This window comes from Hipposideros armiger, unplaced genomic scaffold (genome assembly GCF_001890085.2).
Source record: "Hipposideros armiger isolate ML-2016 unplaced genomic scaffold, ASM189008v1 scaffold_1264, whole genome shotgun sequence".
NCBI classification, from domain to species: Eukaryota; Metazoa; Chordata; class Mammalia; order Chiroptera; family Hipposideridae; genus Hipposideros; species Hipposideros armiger.
This window is the reverse complement of record NW_017732614.1, coordinates 215,423-234,261: the sequence shown is the minus strand read 5'-3', so window position 1 is coordinate 234,261 and position 18,839 is coordinate 215,423. Positions and strand designations below refer to the sequence as shown.

General features: G+C 41.2%; 1 protein-coding gene and 1 long non-coding RNA gene across 7 annotated transcripts in view; one reads left to right on the top strand and one right to left on the bottom strand.

Moving 5' to 3' along the window:
• Positions 1–360: 360 nt before the first annotated feature.
• LOC109377032 (uncharacterized) lies at positions 361–17,078 on the bottom strand. Of its 3 annotated transcripts, XR_002122814.1 has the most exons (4): positions 16,660–17,078; positions 4,226–4,446; positions 3,681–3,830; positions 361–1,784 (listed from the first exon to the last, which is right to left on the bottom strand). It is a non-coding gene; the product is annotated as an uncharacterized LOC109377032 (long non-coding RNA). The 3 variants fall into 3 exon arrangements; XR_002122812.1 differs by lacking the exon at positions 4,226–4,446; XR_002122813.1 differs by lacking the exon at positions 16,660–17,078 and having other exon boundaries at positions 4,226–4,629.
• TET2 (tet methylcytosine dioxygenase 2) overlaps positions 16,077–18,839 on the top strand; it is a 125,721-nt gene continuing 122,958 nt past the window's right edge. For 3 of the 4 annotated variants that reach the window (XR_002122811.1, XM_019633239.1, XM_019633240.1), the window contains exon 1: positions 16,077–16,379. The gene's annotated coding sequence lies outside the window, so the exon portion shown is untranslated. The remainder of the gene's footprint in view (positions 16,380–18,839) is intronic. The other variant, XM_019633238.1, reaches the window with a different exon arrangement.

Here is an 18,839-nt window from a genome sequence, read left to right as displayed (position 1 = left end):
AGTTCTGTGTGTATCTTAGATAGAATTAAATTTGTCTTTTTAAATAAGGTGCTCAGGGAATTCTTATGCATCCTAAAGTCTGACAACTGCTTTAGAAGATGTTCCCTCCATATTATGAGAATAAAGGAAAAGTTGGGTTTTTTTTTTAAAGTTTTTGGTCACCTAATCTGCTATACACACACACACACACACACACACACACACACACACACACACACACACCTGATTATTTGGAAATAATAATCCATTGTATTTCATGGATATGTAGTTAAGTTACATGATAAACTGATAATAATACAATGAAGAGCCACCAAAATACAATGCTTTAGATAAAAACAGAGTTTATTTATTTCTCTTTTATTGTCCTGGGTAGGTAGGTGACTCCATTCCAGGAGGTCATTTATGGATCCAAGTCACCTCTACCTTGTTGCTCTGCCTCCTCTGAGCTGTTGGTTGGCCTCATCTGTGTGGCCCACGGTCAACACTGGCTCATAACATCATGTACACAACCCAGCCCACACTGGGGAAAGAGATGAAGTAGAGGGCAATAAAATTTCTTTAAAAATGTGATCTACAAGTTGTATACTTTACTTTTACCCACTGGCTAAAATTAAAATAATTTAAACAAACAAACAAAAACCCACCTTAGTTTATATGGTAATCAGAAGACAGCCAGAACACTTCTGATCCCATTAGAAAATTCCCAACCTTTCTTCTTAATCTTAATGTATGCACATGTGACATAATCAATGCTAATAAACTATTTTTAATCTTGCCATAGATAATTATTACAATCATGGGCCTAGTCCATCTTTTCTGGAAAAATGCTTACTATATTCCTATCTTGGAAAAGAAAAAAGGAATTTGACCAAACGTCTTCTCAAATTTTCATTCACAGTTAGAGAAAGAGCCAGAAATTTAGTCATTTCTTCAATGAAATGCTAACTGGCTCAGTAAATGCTCAAAAAAGCATGCATGGATAGAATTTGCAAAGTGAAATTCAATACTAGACACTAAAGAAGAGTAAATAAAATGATGTGTATATAATAGCCATCTACCTTGTCCCCAGTGATGACCCCTAATCACAGTTACATTTGGTCTCACTACAAACACTGGGTACAAATATAGGTACAACCAGTCACCTGACTCTTCTTCATTACTTTTCAGGAATGAAAAGGGAAAGGTTTGAGTGGTGTTCAAGAAAAGATACTCAATCAAAACCCGCCCTTCAAAACTCTCAAATCTGATCACATCCCTCCCCTGATTAAATGCATTTCATGACTTTCCAGTTATTCTTGGGTTAAAGACTCTCAATTGGAAGGTAATAAACCCAACATAAACTAGATTCCACCCCACCCCCACCAAAAATAGTGGGAAAGTGAGGGGGTATCGACTCACATAATTAAAAATTTCAGGGATAGATTATCTTTAGGTTCAGCTAGATGACGTGGCTCCAGTGATTTCGACAGGACTGTGTCCATTCTCCATATCTCTCTGCTCTCATTTTGTCTATTTTACCTCTATTGTCAAATAGGTTCTTCATTTATGACAGGGGCTAGGAACTCCAAGCTTATATTCCATATTTGCAGCAATCCCAACAGACAGAACAGGCCCCTTCCCCAGTCCCAGAACTGTCCCATCGCTTTTGAGTTGACTGGCCTTGATATGAGCATGTGGTTTCGGTGTCCAGAATCAATCACTCTAGTCAGAGGTGTGCAGTGTTCTGATTGCCCAGGTCTGTGTGGGTGTCGACCTTCTGAAGCTGAGAGCGAAGTCAGATTCACCTAGTCACATGTAGTGAAAGTGGGGGGAAGAGTATATTATGAGAATAAAGGAAAAGTTGGAATTTTCCTGTGGAAAATCAGGGAGCGGGCCTAGGAGAAATGGATTCTAGATAGGCCGGATCACATGTATTTATTACAATTCACCTCTTGGCTGCACAACGTCCACATATCTTTTTCTTATACCTGAAAATATAAAATTCTCCAAGGCTACATTAAGCAATAATATCATATTGAATAAAAAACATATGTACCAGCAGCACTCAAGTTTTATCCAATTACCGCATTCAGCCTGAGTCCAGACTCTCTTGTTAATGTACATTACTCATGGTTCATAAACTTACTGGAAAATGATACTTTTAACTATCTCCAACAAACATAATAGACATTTGTGAGGAGGAAACAAATTAATTACCATGAAAACTTCTACTTGAGAAAGGGGAACTAGGAGGCGGGGTGACATACAATAAACTGCTGGACAGGAGCAGAGGGGTATCTTGGCTTGGCTTTGGGGTGAGTTTTTTGGGTAGCCTTTCTGTCTGCTCTTGGGTCTATCTCCTGGGATGCTTTCCCTTATAATTTGTGCTGTATGGCCACAGCTGAGAAAGGCTCTGGGGAGTATTCACTTTCTGGTTATCACACTGTTTCTGTTAGTGTGGGTTTTAGGTCCTGACTGAGTATTGCCTTGGGACTTGGGCAATCGCAGCCCTGAGGTTATGGGTGTTAGAGTTTCTCTGGAAACCCAAGTTCCTTAAAAACTTTGTAAACTGTACAGTCTGTTTCCAGTAAATTCAGTGAATTAGCAGCAAAAACCAGTTAGTATTGATGCCTAATCCTTGAATCTAGATGCCAAAGGGGTTGTTTCTTTCTTCTAACAATCCACCTTGATGTTCTGTGACTCGGTGGTTGGAGTTCCTGGTTTCAATCTTATTTTCCAATTTGATTCCCCACCTTCGTTAGCACTAAATTTAGATTGGAGCAGAAGGATTGACTTGTCAAACTTCAAACAGTGAAAATACGTGTGACCTTCTGCTGCTCTGGATTTCAGGATAAGAGCTAAAGGGCTGCTGAATATTTCCCGATTCCCAAGGAACCAGGTTTACCTGCAGCTTGTCTCTTTCATAAAAGAGCTCACTACACCCCACAAGAAGGAATCAATACATTCCTGATGTTTTTTCAAACACATCCTCTACTCTCCAGTCTTGGTAGGACCATGCTTTGATACCACAGATAGCAAGCTAATCAACTGTTGTGTTAACTTCTCAGCTAAAAAAAGAGGGGTCCTTGGGCCGGCCGAGTGGCGCGATGGTTAAGAACTCGCTTGGGATGCCAGAGGGCCCCGGTTCGGATCCCACATATGAGGGCCAGTGAACACTGCCCTCCACAGCTAAGATGCTGAACAACAGCTCAACCTGGAGCTGGGCTGCCATGAGTCGCTGGCGACGGCATAGGCTGCAGTCCCTGTGGCAGTGAGTTGCCATGGGCTACCGTGTGTAGCCAGCAGCCAGCGTGAGCGGCCAGCAGCCGCAGTGAGCGGCCAGCAGCCGCAGTGAGCAGCCGTCCAGAAGCCGGTGACTGATCTGCCTCTCCAGGGAAGAGCGCAATGATGGTGCCAACTTGGGCAAGTGAAGCAACGTCCTGCACAACTAGATTGAAGAACAAAAACGACAGCAACTTGTCTGTTCCCCTTCCCCAATCCCCCAGCACTGTTCCCATCCCCCCAATTCCCCAATAAAAATCTTTAAAAAAAAAAAAGAGGGGTCCTCATTTACCCTTCCCTACCAGGATTCAGCTATTGCACACTTTGATGTCTGTTACTTACCACACTTCAGTCCTTGTACCATTTAAAATCAATCAATCAATCAATCAATCAATCAGATCTAAATGATTAAAGTATACCTCAAACAGGCTTGCTTGGAAAGAGGAATTTACTGGTTCACAACACTGTAAATCCGTGGAGTAGATCTGCTCAATGACGTCCATTGGATTCCTCTCTTCCTCTTTCAGCCCCACTTCTCTCTGTGTTGGCCACTGGAGGAGAGACACTTCCTTTGAAAGCATAGATGAAAAAAGGAGTTCTGTGGAAAGTCACCTCACAGGGTGATCAGATCCTAAATTCTTAACTGGGCAGGTCATGGCGGGTAGTCATGCTTCCGGCCTATAACTTCTTTAGTGAAAGGTGTTAAGCCGGCCCTGCCCATTGTTTCTGTGCATCCAGGTTATCACACCTTTGAAATGCCAGGAGTAATACCCCTGAAGAGGGTATTAACCCTCAAGAGGGCACATAATCTTGTTAACCATCCTGCAATCCAATCCCTGCCTTGCTTTCTCCAATTTTCCTTACAGTCCCTCCTTAATTTCAAATGCATAAAAGAAGCTGCAAACATGTTATTCTCCAGAGCATCTGAGATTGTGCATGTGATGTCAGTTTGGCTTACACGTACTCATAAAACCTCTCTGCAGGTTTGGACATTTCTCACGTTGACCAAAGAACCGAGCTTTCCCCCTCTGATTGCCACAGCTTTAGGTTTCCATGCCATAGAGCCAGCGAGCACAGCAGAAAGAAAATAAGTTTCCCCAATACCACCAGCAAAAGGCCCCGAGCTGGCCTTTTTGGTTCTGATTTGCCTGGCTTTGGCTGTGTTTCTTGCTTAACAAACAATTCCTGTGGAAAGAAGCAGAGGTTATTGGCCAAAGTTGGTGTAACATGTGCACACCCTTAGCGCTAAAGGTAGACTATCTTTCCCTGAGCCTCATGGTTTGAAGGCTGGTTCCCCAAGGATAAATCATAGTGTCATTACCTGACAAGGGGGAGAATGGTTCCTGGACCAGCCCTTTGTTGCAATGCCCTCCGCCCGCCCGGAACAAGACTCCGCCTCGTGCCCCATTCGATTGGTTCATTCCTACTCATGTTTCAAAGCCTTTTTCAAGGCTCAATTATCACTTCTTCAAGAAAGTGATAATTGACTTCTAAACTGAGTTTTATCCTTCTTTTTATCTTCCCTCCCTCCTCATCCTCCAAACTCCCCTTTGTCATGTTTGTCATAATTGCAAGTAAGTATTTAATTGTGTAATTCCTTTTAGCTCTATGGGGACAAAACATCTCTGTCTGTAAACTTGAAAGTAGTATTCATGGAGTGAAGAAAGGAGGTGCATGAACAAGTGGGCAAGCGGAAGGAATGTGGGACTGGAGATCATTGTTTTTCTCCCATGAATCTCTAGATCCCTGGATCTGCTTTTCCTCCAACTCTGTCTGATGCACAAGTACCAATTTTTCCCTATGTTGTGTTCACTATTGTCTTAAAGAGAAGATATTGTAGTTGCATAGCAACACATGACTATGAGCAGTGTGGAGCAAAACCTATTTTTAATTAGCTATTCCTGAATGATATAGCATGTTGCTCAGAGCAAAGCTCTCACACTCTGAAATAGACAAGCCTGAGTTCTACTGTTAGTTCAGCCGCTTACTAGCTCTTTGATTGTAGAAATTTATTTATTCTCTCTGAGCCGTTACTTATCTGTAAGCTGAAAGTAATATCTACCTTATAGGGTTCTTGGAAGAATATAAAAATAATATATACTTTATGCCCAGCACTCAGTAGGCAATCAGTATGTGGTATGTATTCTTATGATTATTCTTGGATTGCAGAACTGTCACTATAGTAAGAAGCAAGGATTAGAAGCTACAGCCATCACTGCATATCACCCAGATGGAGAATCTCTTGCCACCATATTATACCTTTATGTATGTATTACCTGTAATTTTCACAATACACCCCCATGTTTTAAAGAAAGCTCTGATTTCTAGAATTTTATATTATATCACCATCATCACCTCAGCCTTATCCAAATCATCAGGATTTAACTCATAATACATTTCACAGACCCCATTCCTCTGTTTCCCCAAAGCAATGATACAACTTGTTGAAGACAGCTCATCGGGCCCGCTAGAGAGGGAGATAGGAGGGATGGCACAGAGAGATGACCTCCGTTAGTCACTCACTATCAACTATCCCCTACATGGACCATAAAACATGAAAACATGCTCAACTCTCTCCCACCTTATAAACATTCTTTCTTCAGTCCCACATCCCCATCACTACTTTGCTATCTCCTTCCTCCTCTCTTGAGTTAAACTTCTTTAAATAGCTATCTGCACTCCCTATCTCCACATCCTCACTTCCTGTTTATCCTTCAACCCCAGGCAATCTGGCTGGCTCCTGTCACCACTATTCTACTGAATCTCTCTTTGCCAAGGATTGCAATGAATGTACCACTGTTACATCCAAGGGGTACTTCTCCTTATTTCAGGTTGCAGCTCAATAGTATGTGGCACTACTAACCAAGTCAGGCCTCCTTGGTGACGTGCGTCCTCAGGTGGTTCCCACACCTGCACCCACCTTGGGTTTCCTCCCTTCAGGGCTGGTCTTCTTTCTCTCAAACCTCAAGGGTGGTCCTCCGCTGTTTCTCTCCCTGAGCTCCCCTTTTCTTCTCACTCAGAGCCTCAAGTTATCTTCCTCATCTGCCATCTTTATGCAGGTAACTCACAAGTTTATAACTCCAGTCTGAAACTCTTGGTTAGGTCTCAGGCTCAGATGTCCAACTGCTGGCTGCGCACCTCCACATCAATGGCCTCCCAGTGTCTCAGACTTCACTTTTTCCTCACTGATGGTTATTTTCTTCCCACAACTCCCAAACTCCTATTTCCAGGTCTGCCTCTCTTCCTGTTATTTCCATCTGCAGTGAAAGTCACCACCAGCCATCTCGTTGGCCAGGTCGGAAACCTGGGTGACATCCTTGAGCCCTACCTCTGCTCCATCCTTGCAATCCAAGCAGTTCCTAGGCTCCATTTCTTCAACTCTGTGAAACTATGGACCCCTCCATTTTCCTCCTTCCTATTGCCTAGTCTCTAATCCAGACACACTAATCTTTCCTAAGTGACATCCCCTGTTCCTCACTGGTGTCCTATCCTCTGCTATTATGTTCTCTCAATCCATTCTCGGCACTACAACCACAGAGATATTTCCAAAGTCCAAATCTGACCATTTTCTTCCCTTTTAAAGCCCATTATTGATTTCCCATTGCACTTGGCCCCGATCCAAACCCCTTGCTATGATTTACACTAACCCTCCTGACCTGGGCCCCGCACGCTGCTGCAACCTGAGCATTCTCACTCTCCCTCTGAGCGTCACTCGGAGCGTGTTTTATTTCTTCAAGCATGTCACACGCAGTTGTGCTCCTGTTCTTCATATACTATCTCCGCCTAGTACTCTTCTCTGTCTATTTGGTCTGAATAATTCCTATTCATCCTTAAGATTGCAGCTTAAATGTTACTTTCATGGGAAGTTTTTTTCTGAACTGGCAACTAGGAGTTAAGCACCCTTCCTATTGTGCCTAACACACTTTTCTTCACACATCTCACAAGGATTTGTAATTTGTCATTTACATGTTTTATTCCCCATTTGACTCTAAGTTCTGTAAGGGCAGGAGACACACCTTGTTCACTATTATCTCACTGAATAAGGGAATAAATAAGAATATTATGTGAGAATAATGCAGTGAGCTATCACAACAATGTTTAATTTGAACATAGAATAAGGCAGAGAGAGCAGAGCATGGGAAATGCCACCGCTAATGCGAAAAAAAGAATGAGGAGATGTGTCATTATTATAACACTCTTTTGAGGGATGTTCTATGACCATATTTCCATCCACTTCTGATCATTCTGTGTATTGAGGACTTCCTGAGCAAACCCCCATGATGTCACCGTTTGACTTGGTTTAGTTATGGTCATGCACTGATTAAACTGCCTCTAAAGAATGTGAAAGCTAAAACACAAATGACACATTTGTGTCTCTGAAGCACCACCATAAACTATGATAAATTAGAAATTCAGACTTGAATTACCATTTATGCAATGGAAAATGAGACTAACCAGCTTTCATTTCTAAAGTTCTTTGAAAAACATTTCTGAGAAGGTATCCTGACTAGGTAAGTTTTCATTTCTCTCAAATCCTTTGGTGAGCTTCTCCCCAACCTCTGAATTCATAGTACAACATTTTTATGAGCAAAGCACTCAAAAGATCCCAACTAAAGAGTGGGCCTATAATTATTTCTCTTGTCACCAAAACTATGCTTTTGAATTTTATACATTACTACCAAAGTCCACACCCTCCATAGAGGCTGCCATGCATGAAGTCTCTAAAAATTTAAATGTAAAAGTGTAAGGTACCAAGTAAAATAAATGTTGTCACCAAGAATTAACAATTCTACAATAAATTTATCTATGTAAACTTTTTCTCTAAAAACATAGGCGATATAATAAAGTGTTATTGCTTGGCAAGCAGCCATGTTGGAGAGCACTGTCATTTGCTAAAGTTATATAAAACTTGTCTTTTCATGAAATTGTTTAGGGCAAAAATTTTACTCATTCCAGATTGTGTGTATAAAGTTTCATTCTGAGTTTTGGTTTCATTAGAAAATCTGTGAGTTTGAAACTCTGACTTAACATAAATCTACCAAACCCCACCCTGCCCAGCCCTACTCAATAAAACAAAAACTGTTTCAATTAACTACAGATATTTACACATATATTTGCTTTTTATGAAAATGTGGGTCTATGTCTTCTTGTCTAACAATGTTTCTTCTTTAAATTCTCTCTCCCTCCCTCCCTCCCTCCCTCCCTCCTTCTCTCTCTCTCCCTCTCTCTCTCTCTCTCTCTCTCTCTNCTCTCTCTCTCTCTCTCTCTCTCTCTCTCTCTCTCTCTCTCTCCCCTACCCAAACATCTTTTTTCTATGACATTAGAAGGGAGAAATAAAGGAAGAGCTCCAATATTTTACCTTTCAGGGCTTTGAGTAACTTGTTATTCTTCCCCTGAGAAACGTTTTCAGGGAATAAATTAACTGTCACCTTACATTTGGAATGAAAGAATTCCTACCACAGTGGATGGCCTACATTAAAAATAATAATAATAACTTACACACACCTTTTCTAAATGTTTCTGTTACTGTAACATTCTCCTCTGTCTGTGTGAGCACAGGCAAAACCTGAAAATGTGACCAGCTTAAGATACAATGTCACAAGTTGATCAGAGCTTCTTTTCTGCCCCCAGGAAGGAATTAAAGTTGGTTTATTTGTTTTCCTTTGGTTTGTAAAAAGAACATTAATGAAGGCTTAAGTCTGAGAATGTATCACCTGCTGTGTGACCCTGGGCAAGTTACTTAATCTCTCTGACATGTCCCCTCATGTGTTAAACACATGTTCTCTGGTGCTAAAAAATAAAATACATTGTGTCTTAACTGTCTTACCTATTTTCAAGAGTACTGTGTATACTCAATGAGATAGTGTATATTAAACTTTTTCTTTTGTTGCTTTTTGTTTGGTTTTTGGTTTTTGGGTTTTTTTGGTAGGTTTTCAGTAGCAGCATCTAGGTTACAATCCTAGACTGTGTCATTTATTTATATCAGACTGAGCTTAACATTTCCAATAAGTATGTTTTTATTAGTTTCTCCTTCTATTTTTTTAAATATCTATTTTATGAGTTCATACTACTTTTACCTTTAACAGCAGCCCTCGCCCATAAAAATTAAGATTCTTACCCTTTCCTGAGTTTTAAATTCACAGACTCTTCTAGTTCTTGTTCACTAGGAGACAGTGGTTATTGATGTTTTATGATTTAAGAAAATTCAGGAAGGCTTCCTTAATTAAAATAAATTAGTATCATCACTAGGGTCACTCCCACCTGACAATCCCCACCCCACCCACATCCCCCATCCCCACCACTAAACACACCATTCTCCAATATTTTTCACTTCTTTACCTGTCCCTATCCAGTCTAACTAGGGTCGGTGTTCATAAAATTTCAGAGAAATAAAAATTAGGGGCCCCCAATGAAATGCTCCTTTAGGATTTTTGATGTTCTGATTTAGTGTGTGTGTGTGTGTGTGTGTGTGTGTGTGTGTGTGTGTGTGTTTCTTTTCACCTTCTACTCCAACCTTTCTTTCAGGAACCCCTATTTTGTGGTCACTGCTTGGATATAATTTATTCTCTTGAGGATAAAAGTCATTGTCAAATGCAGAACAATTATTTAGCAATCAATCCATGTTCAATTTAGAGGCCTGCCTAATTACTGACAGATCAAGGAGGTTTTCTGTCAAACAATATTAATACTGTGCTCTAAGATATAAAATAAGAAAACAAATTAAACAGAGATTGGTAGAGCAAGCTTTGCAGGAAACTACTGGGCCTCTCATGCTCCCACAGGCCCTGAGTTGGTACTGAGTCAGATCTCATTAACTTTTCTCACACATCTCTAGAAAGTATGAAAACACCAGAATATATGAAGAAAACCGGGTGTCAAGTAATGGCTATCCTATTTCTTTTTTATTTTTCTTTCTTTTCCATAGACTATAAGAAAAAGATTAATTTATCATGGGAGGAGTCTAAAATTAGTTTATCTCTATAGCTCTTCCTTCCAGGAAGAATTACACCAATAGTTAATATGATGCTATCTAATATACTCCTAAACTATTATGTGGCCATTAGATTGGGAAAAGAAACAAATCAGAATCAATTTGCCTAGTTGTCTAGATTAAAGAATGGTTTAAACATTTTTAGAAAAATATGACACAACTCAACCAATACAATTTTGCCTTGGGAACAAAAATCCCAAAATATTTTTCACACATTGAACTCAGGCAACTTCCAATACTTCTTTTTTCCCAACTCATCAGAGTATCAGTCCTGTCATATTATTTTCCCTCTAATCTTTCCCTTTCACTACCGATAATCTGGGTCATTCTCGGACTGCTAATTATTTCCTCCTCCTATATATTTTAACCTGTCATAACAGAGGAGAACTTAGAAGGACTTAATCAACCTGAAACACAGAAAGGGAGTCACAGGCAGCGTTGCTAGATCTTTGGAAAGGTCTGAGGGCTCCACCAGCCTAGGGAGATACATTTGCTCCCTGAATGAAAACACTGTGTGCCTATTACTATTAGGTGTAAAAGTTAATTGTTTTCATTGTAGTTTAACACATTATGCTCTACTTGTGATTTTTTAAGCAGAATCATCCATCGGATTGTGAATCTGTTGAAAAATATTGGTCCTCCAGCTCCGTCCCAGACCTCATTAATCAGATTCTCCAAGAGGCTGGTGGAGTAGAGTGGGACCCAGTTATGCATATTACCCCAAAGCTCCTCAGGTGGCTCTGATTTGTTCCCAAAGGGGAGATTTCATGCTACCCCACTCTGAGGATTTTTATTCCCAAAGACCCATGTCTTATTAATGCTTTCAGTAGGTGGCGATCTTTCCACCTGCCAGCTTCCCTGTTAGTCAGGAATGAACCCCTAAGTCATTCAAGGAAGTCAGGAGCAGATCAAGGGTGCTACAATTCCATTTCACCACACCCATTTGAAAACAGATAGCAGAGCTTATCTTTCTAAACAATTTGTTAGTGGGGTAAGACATATGTTAAAGTAGTTGGGGAACGGTCAGGGGTGTGGTAGCACATTTATTACACTAATTTACACTAATGTAATCATTGTTCCAAAGAGTTCAAGCATGACAGCTTTTTAGCATAAAATTGGAAACTGAAGAAAAGGGTAGAAAGTAAATGACAGGAAAAACCAAGTAGAGATTTAGACAGAAGAGGATTTTGTTGTTGTTGTTTTGTTATATGAGGAAGAGGCGAAAAACACTAATGTTATTGCTGAAACAAAACAAAAAAAAATCTAATTGTGTGAAAACTTACCATGGTGTACACATAGATATCTATTGTATATCTACAAACCAGGGATATAGCACAGTGTACTTGCAAGGACGTGAGCTTTAGTATCAGGCAAACCTAGATTTAGACTTTAGTTCCAGTTTTTTAATCCCAACCAAGTTACTCAATCTGTAATTCTCAATAAGATATTACCTACCTTATTTGGTTGTAATAAACCTTAAATTCAAAGAAAAAAAAGGGGTAGAACTATCATCCCAGTGCTTGGAATAACTAGTATTTAACAGATAGTATTACCATTGGAGTACTAAGAATAAGTAAATGTAGATGGTGAGTTGTTGTTTTTTGTTTGTTTTGTTTTTTGTAACAAAGAATAATGGAAAATTATTCTTAATTTTGAAGGGAAGATTCCTATATCAGTCAGTACTAATAATGGTAGGAAAAATTTAGAGGAACATGAGCAGGAAAATATATGGGGATAGTTTGGGTAAAATGAAAAAGACCTGATCTTGAACTCACAAAACTTTCATTTGAGAGGTGCTCTTCTGTTTATAGGCTGTATGAACTTGAGGAATTTACTTAACCTCACTTTTCATATTTATAAGATGGGAATTAAATTAAATGCTATTTTGAACATGGCATATGGTTTTGAATATTAAACATAATAGTGTACGATTTACCTTAAAAACAATAGTGTACAAAAATGTTTTAAAAACTATAAAATCCTATATAAATATAAGATGGTGCTGAGGTAATTGCTAATAGTTAAAATTTACTCTTCACTGAAGTTCATCATTAAAGTTGAAACATTATTCTCTCAAAAGAAAAGGGAATATTAAGTGAGTTACCAAATTTGAATGAGAATAAGAACATTTACAGTATTGTAAAGTTAGAGTTTATAAGAAGAAAAGAGATTGATATTAGCATCATATTTACAATACTTCTGGAGGCATTTCCATGACGTTTGTCCCACTAATGATCCTAATATTCTTTTTATAATGGCTTTGGCAATGTTTTAACAGGATTAGATCTGAGTTTCATCTGACATTTTCTTTTGCCCCCCATTAAATCAGTACACACTTTGGATGGCTCCTGATTTAAGTAAGATAGGACTAGAACATTTGTATCTATTTCTTTAAAATTTCCAAATTATAGGAAGAGGAATTAACAATATGAACAAAGGTCAGAGAAAAAGTAAGTAGAAATCATCATAATAAAAGAGACTTTATCAAGACTGTTACAATATTATGACCCCTGGCTTTAGACAATGATGATTTTATTGAAATAATTTATATCAAAAAGTTAAAATGTTGTGTCTAATTGTTTCATCTGCTAGCGATTTTTAAAATTAGCATTCTACCTATGTTAAATATGTACCTTTGAATGATGTGCAGTAATGTCACTAGACAAAAGGAAACAAAACAGCCCCTTCACAGCAATGACTGCTATGCTGTTTGAAGGTCAATTGTCTTTTAGGCATGCAGAGAATCTTTATCAGGTCATACTTCAGAAATATGTTTTCAGAGATGGGATGATTTAATGTTTGTGTTAAACTGCTATAATTACTTCAAAGCAGTATGTATTACAGCTATTTCTCTTTGTTGAGGATAAGATCAAGTCCTTAAAATTTCCTGTCCTGCAGGTGGGGAGGAAATTAAGAATCACCTATTATTTTTTTGTTAGTACAAGAGATTTGCATTGTAAAGCAAGCTGCTGTTGTCAGCTCTTTAATGGACAGAGCAGACAGGAAGTTAGATCTCCACCCTAGGAGGCTTAGAGACCCAGCAACTGAGTTAGACAGCAGGTGCCCGGGCCAATCAAGTCAATTTTCTAACATAGAATAGCATGTCGTGGAACTTGTTCTATTCGGCTTTTTTCTCCATTAAAGAAGCAAAGATTTCTTTGTGAGGAAGGAGTGCTATTTCTAGTTTGAGGGGAAAACAAAAAAGGTAAGGAATTTGATAACAATTGGCTGCTGTTAAGACAGTAAATTACCTTTTAAAAATAGATTATCCACACCTATAGGAGGAATCTCAAGAATGCACACAATTTATAAAAGCTGGCACTGAATTATGCGTACAAATGTGCACTAATGTCCAGTAAACAACTGAGTATATACACTATATCTTTTCTTTCCCAGAAATAGCAACTAAGAGGTTTTCATTTCATCAACAAAATATCACTAAAATATTTTACACTTGGAAACCTTCAGAATTTTACTTCCTTTTGCTGTGGAAAAGTCACACTAGCCAAGAGGAGTAATGTATTTTCTTTTAAATTAACAAATGTCATGGTGGTTAAGGGTGTGGTGGGGGTGCAGAGACAGAAGTTGGCAAGGAAAGGTTTAGGGCCTGTTGCAAAACCAACTGCAAGCCAAGAATGATTCCAGATAGACAAGAACCACCTGTTACAACACAGAGAGAGAGAGATTTTAAAAATGAAATGAGAAGGAGGTGGCCTTAAAGATCATTTTTCCAATTACCATATAAGTAACCAAGGGAATGTACAGGTGTTTATATGAGACACATGTGAATACAATATTGGCCACATGTTATTTGAAGACATTATATACTTTTAGTTAATTAAGAAAAACTCCTGGAAGTAGATGTTTTATGATTGGTAATAGTAATAACCACCTGGGCGCTTACCTAGGGTCTTATTTAATCTTCACAACCACCCTGTTGTTTTAGAGGGTGTCTAGCGGATGAGAAAACTGATACACACAGAGTTAAGTACCATGCTCAAAGTCACACATTTAGTAAAGGACAGCGTCAAGATTAACTTAGGTCTGTTGGATTTCAAAACCCACACTTTCAATAGTTCAGCTGTGCTGTGCACTACATAAATGTATGTCATAGCTGTTGGAAAACTTTACTTTTTGGACTTGAAAAGCAGATCCAAGGAACCTCCCAAACAGTTTAAAGTCCATTAGCAACTGCCAAGACTTTGATGACACACTAGTGTACAGTTAGAAAAGATGGAAATTCATTTTCACAGAAAGAAATGCTTAGGGGGAAATGAACGATTTTGCTTAGCCTATGCAAAATCAGAAACCTGAGTCAACTTTGTCTCAAAATGGAATAAACAATGTTTCATTAGAACAAACGTGAAACATTCTACTTAGTAACAATGTGACACATGGAAAGAGTGCCTTATAACTTTTTCCTAAGAGGAAATATTTCCATTTCATAAAATTAGCAAAAGATTTTACTTCTAAAGAAATTACGGACACACAGAAAAGCGGGATACACAAAATAGCCTCCGTTGACCTAAGAGTATTGTGATCAAAATGTAGTGGTCTCATAAAAGATACTCAAAATATCTCTTTAAAGTTTGAATGCCAGTAACATGAGAACTTCTTCAAGATAGAGGGCAAATCTCAAAAACTATCAGATACAATGATTCATAGGGGCTTTGTTCTTTACCTCATCTTCCAATTAAAAAAATTATGATTAGAAAAAGGAGCATTAAAAAGAGGGGTAAAACTAATCGTCGATAGAAAACAAAAAAACTGCTGTCAACGGACACGCGGAGTCATCGGACGGAGTCCCAAACGTCAGGGAAAATCGGGCGTCCGTCATAGGGAATTTTGTTCTTTATGGGTCGATTTCTTCGTTAATTAATTATACGGGCGGAATTTTTTTCACAACACGGACTCATATCGGAGAAAACTTAAGAACTGGGAGGTGCAGGCTTGTTTCTTACAACCGAATCTAGCGAGCAGTCGAGTCCCTGGTGAGAAATTCATCCTGGGTGTGTGAGAATCCCTCTCCATCCCAGCCCACGTGCCCAAAGTAAACAGAAGGTGGGCCAGGGCGGGGAGACGCGGGCCTGGGTCAGTTTCCTAATTTGTCAAGTCTCTAAAACTACAGGCCCCTAACGCACTCAGGGCATGCCCTCACCTCGGCGAGCTGAGGAGTGCTTCTGCTCTGCAAGATTAAAGTGACAGTGTCGGGAGGATGCCAAAACCCGAGAGGGCGGGGTGACGGGGGACCTACCAGGGGATGGGCGTGCGGGCCTCTGCGGGAGGAGCGGGGCGCGCGCGGGGACGCGGCCAGAGGCGGGGGCCGGGGCTGGTGCGAGGCGGAGGTGCGTGCGCGCGGGGGCCAGGGGAGCTCAGTGACCTAGAAGCGGGCGTCGGTGGAGCGCTGTACCAAGAAAAAGTTTAAAGGGTTCACCGGGGGTCTCGCATCCCCGTGCCAGGCGCTCACGCCACCTCGCCTGCGCGCCCTAGCCCGGGGCGCGGACCCGTCGGAGGGTCCCGGGGTGGTCCGGGTCCGGCCGCGGCGTCCGGGGGCTGGACCTTCCCCCCGCGCCCGCCCCCGCCCCGCGCTCCGCCGGGCGCGCCGCTCCCCCCCGCTCCGCTCGCTCCACGGCGCCAGGGCAGCCCGGCCTGGACCGCGCGCGCCAGTGTCCGGCCCCCGGGTGCCTCGGCCTTGGTGCGGGACGCCCCGGACTGGGGGGGCTGACTCCCTGGGAGCCGGGGCTGAGGGACCCAGGGCGGCGGCGGAGGCCGGGCGGAGGCGGCGGCGGAGGAGGCGGAGGAGGAGGAGGAGGACAGCGGGGCGCAGAAGGAGAGGAGGCGGCGAAGGAGGAGAGCTCGGGCGGCCGCCGCCTCCCCGCGAGCGCTGCGCGCCCAGGCCCGGCTCGCATGCGAGTCACGTCCGCCCCCTCGGCGCGGCCGCCCCGAGACGCCGGCCCCGCCGAGTGATGAGAACAGACGTCAAACTGCCTTATGAATATTGATGCGGAGGCTAGGCTGCTTTCGTAGAGAAGCAGAAGAAAGCAAGATGGCTGCCCTTTAGGATTTGTTAGAAAGGAGACCTGACTGCAACTGCTGGATTGCTGCAAGGCTGCGGGACGAGACCGAGGTCAGAGCGCGTCGCTTGTGCCGCGAAACTCTCCCTTTCCTCTCCCCTTCGCTTTCTCTCGGGCTTCCAGGGACGGGGGAGCAAGCCCTGCAGTGTCACCCACGAATACCAAGAGGGAAGAGGGAAGCTTCACAAATTACTGGAGCCTCTTCAACATGGCTGACAAATATAGTTTTAATTCTCCCCCCCCCCGCCCCGCACCCCCCTGAAACCTATAGTTCTGGGTTCTTTTCTTTCTCCTGCTATTATTGCTCGTCTCCTCCTGACCCGGAAAACTTACCTTTTTGACTCCGACCAGCCGGTTTCTCGGCCTTTTATCCTCAGGAAAGTGATTTTTCTTTGCTCCCCTTTCTAAAATAGTTCAGCTTTTTTTTTTTTTTTGGAGGGAGGGTTGCGACGCGGGGGGGCACTACATTTCCCTCTAATGCTCCCACTCCCCTTCCTTCGTGTAAGTCAAACGAGTCTCTGGTCTCTCCTAACCCACCCCGGAAAGAACAGTGACGGGAGCTTTTTCGACCCTTTTATGTGCTGTCGGTCTGGGTCTGGGTCTGGGTTTGCGTCCGCCCCTTCTACCCCCCGTGTCCCCTTTTTGGGGGGCGTCCTGAGCGAATGTCACGGGGAGTGGAACTGTAGTACACTAAGTGAGGTTTTGTTTTTCCCTTAAGTCTGCGCGTTTTGTTAGTGGTGCCGAGTGGGGAGAGCAAAGAATAGTTGCTCCGGTCGCCCCAACAAGACCAGAACCCACTTTCTCAAGGTACATCAGCTCTGCGATGGGCTGTGCCTTGCAGCCTGGGGAATGTGTGTAAGAGAATTTGTGGGCAAATCTGTGTCCTGGCTTTGTGCTGCTCCTGAATCCACTCCTTTGGGTTCCCCGGTAAGTGACAGGCAGACACAAAGGCAGGCGCAGGCCGGGGGAGGGGGTGGTCGGGAGGGGGAGCGTGGAGAGTCGGAAGACTGCAAGGTCAGGGGCGCCGAAAGAAATGAAACCCAATCCCAGCAAAGAAGCAGAGAAGTAGAGAGCAAATTTCTAACAGTCCCGTCCAAATTTCTCTTTCTCTCTTGGCTGCCTTTTTTTCTTGGGTCTTTTATCTCTGCCTTTCTCTGTGTCTCTTCCCCCCCCCCCCTCGAATTTGATGAATCTTTTCACTGGAGCTGCTTGTCTAGTGTTACTAAGCTAACAGAGTTTCTGTGGAGAGTTTTCTACCTATGGCAAAATAAAGTGTGGCCTGGATAGACTCCTGGGAAGGTCGAATATGAAATACAGTGGCTGTTGCCTTCATGACATACTTTTAATCACGTTGAGTGATTTCCCCCTCCCCCTTCTTCATCTAATGCTTAGGACCTGAAAGAAGGGCTATTTTCCAGTTCTTTGCTTAAAATTTAGTGAACTATTTTTATATATTTTTATATTTGCTTGTCTAGGAAGTAGGATACATCTATGAATTTAAAATCTCAAATCACATATTTTACTTTTCCCTCTCTAATCAGGGATAATAATGGCAAGTCCAAATCTAAAAATATTCATCCAGAAATGATCCAACATAAGAGTAAGATTGTATCTTAGGGGAAGTTGGGATATAGAGAGAAAAGATACTGGTTTTGTTTGGTTTAAGGCTGTGGGTATTGTTGCCTGGCTAATGAAATCATATTTGCATTTTAATGGAAAGTTGAAATACTGGAGGGAAGTTATATTCTTTTACATGTTTGCAGGTGTGTTTCACAATGGGTTTGAAGTAGAATATAAATTTCAACTCAATAAATATTGTTCTTTTTAATGTTATTAAGCAGAGAAGAGTTAGTGAAGGATTGGAAAGTCAAGCTTAACTTTATAAGTCATGTATATGATTAAAAGCTGGACAGAAGGAAAAACACAATAATGAACAGTACTCCATAAATCAGATTTCTGAAACCATTTGTCCTCAATAGTTCACTTTGTAACTCTTTCTGTTTTGATCTCTGGAAAAGCAGTTTACTTTAATCATTGATACTGGAGGTTATTTCACATGATTACAAGGGAGAAGTATTACTCATCTCTGCGGAATAGAAACAGCTCATCTGGTTAGTTATTTGTCATAAAATATTAAAGAAAAAACACTTAGGAATTTAACATAAATGCTTGGTATTTGCTGAGAAAACTATGGTTAATTATTCCATCAATTCAGAATTAAAAATAAACAATTCCTTTTGCAAACAGACTAGTATTTAACTACTTTTGGGGGGGACTTTTTCAAATATTGTGGCATATACTGTCTTCAAGTTATTCAACTAATAATAGATATAATATTTTCCACTTACATTAGTAATTAAGAATATGTATATTGATTAATAATTTTGATTGTGACCATGAAGCCTTATTCTTTCCTGTCATCATACTGAGACTCTTTTGTTACTTTATGCATCCCATTTGCATGTTGAAAATAGCTGCTAATCAATGTTGTATGAGGGCTTCAATGATTATAA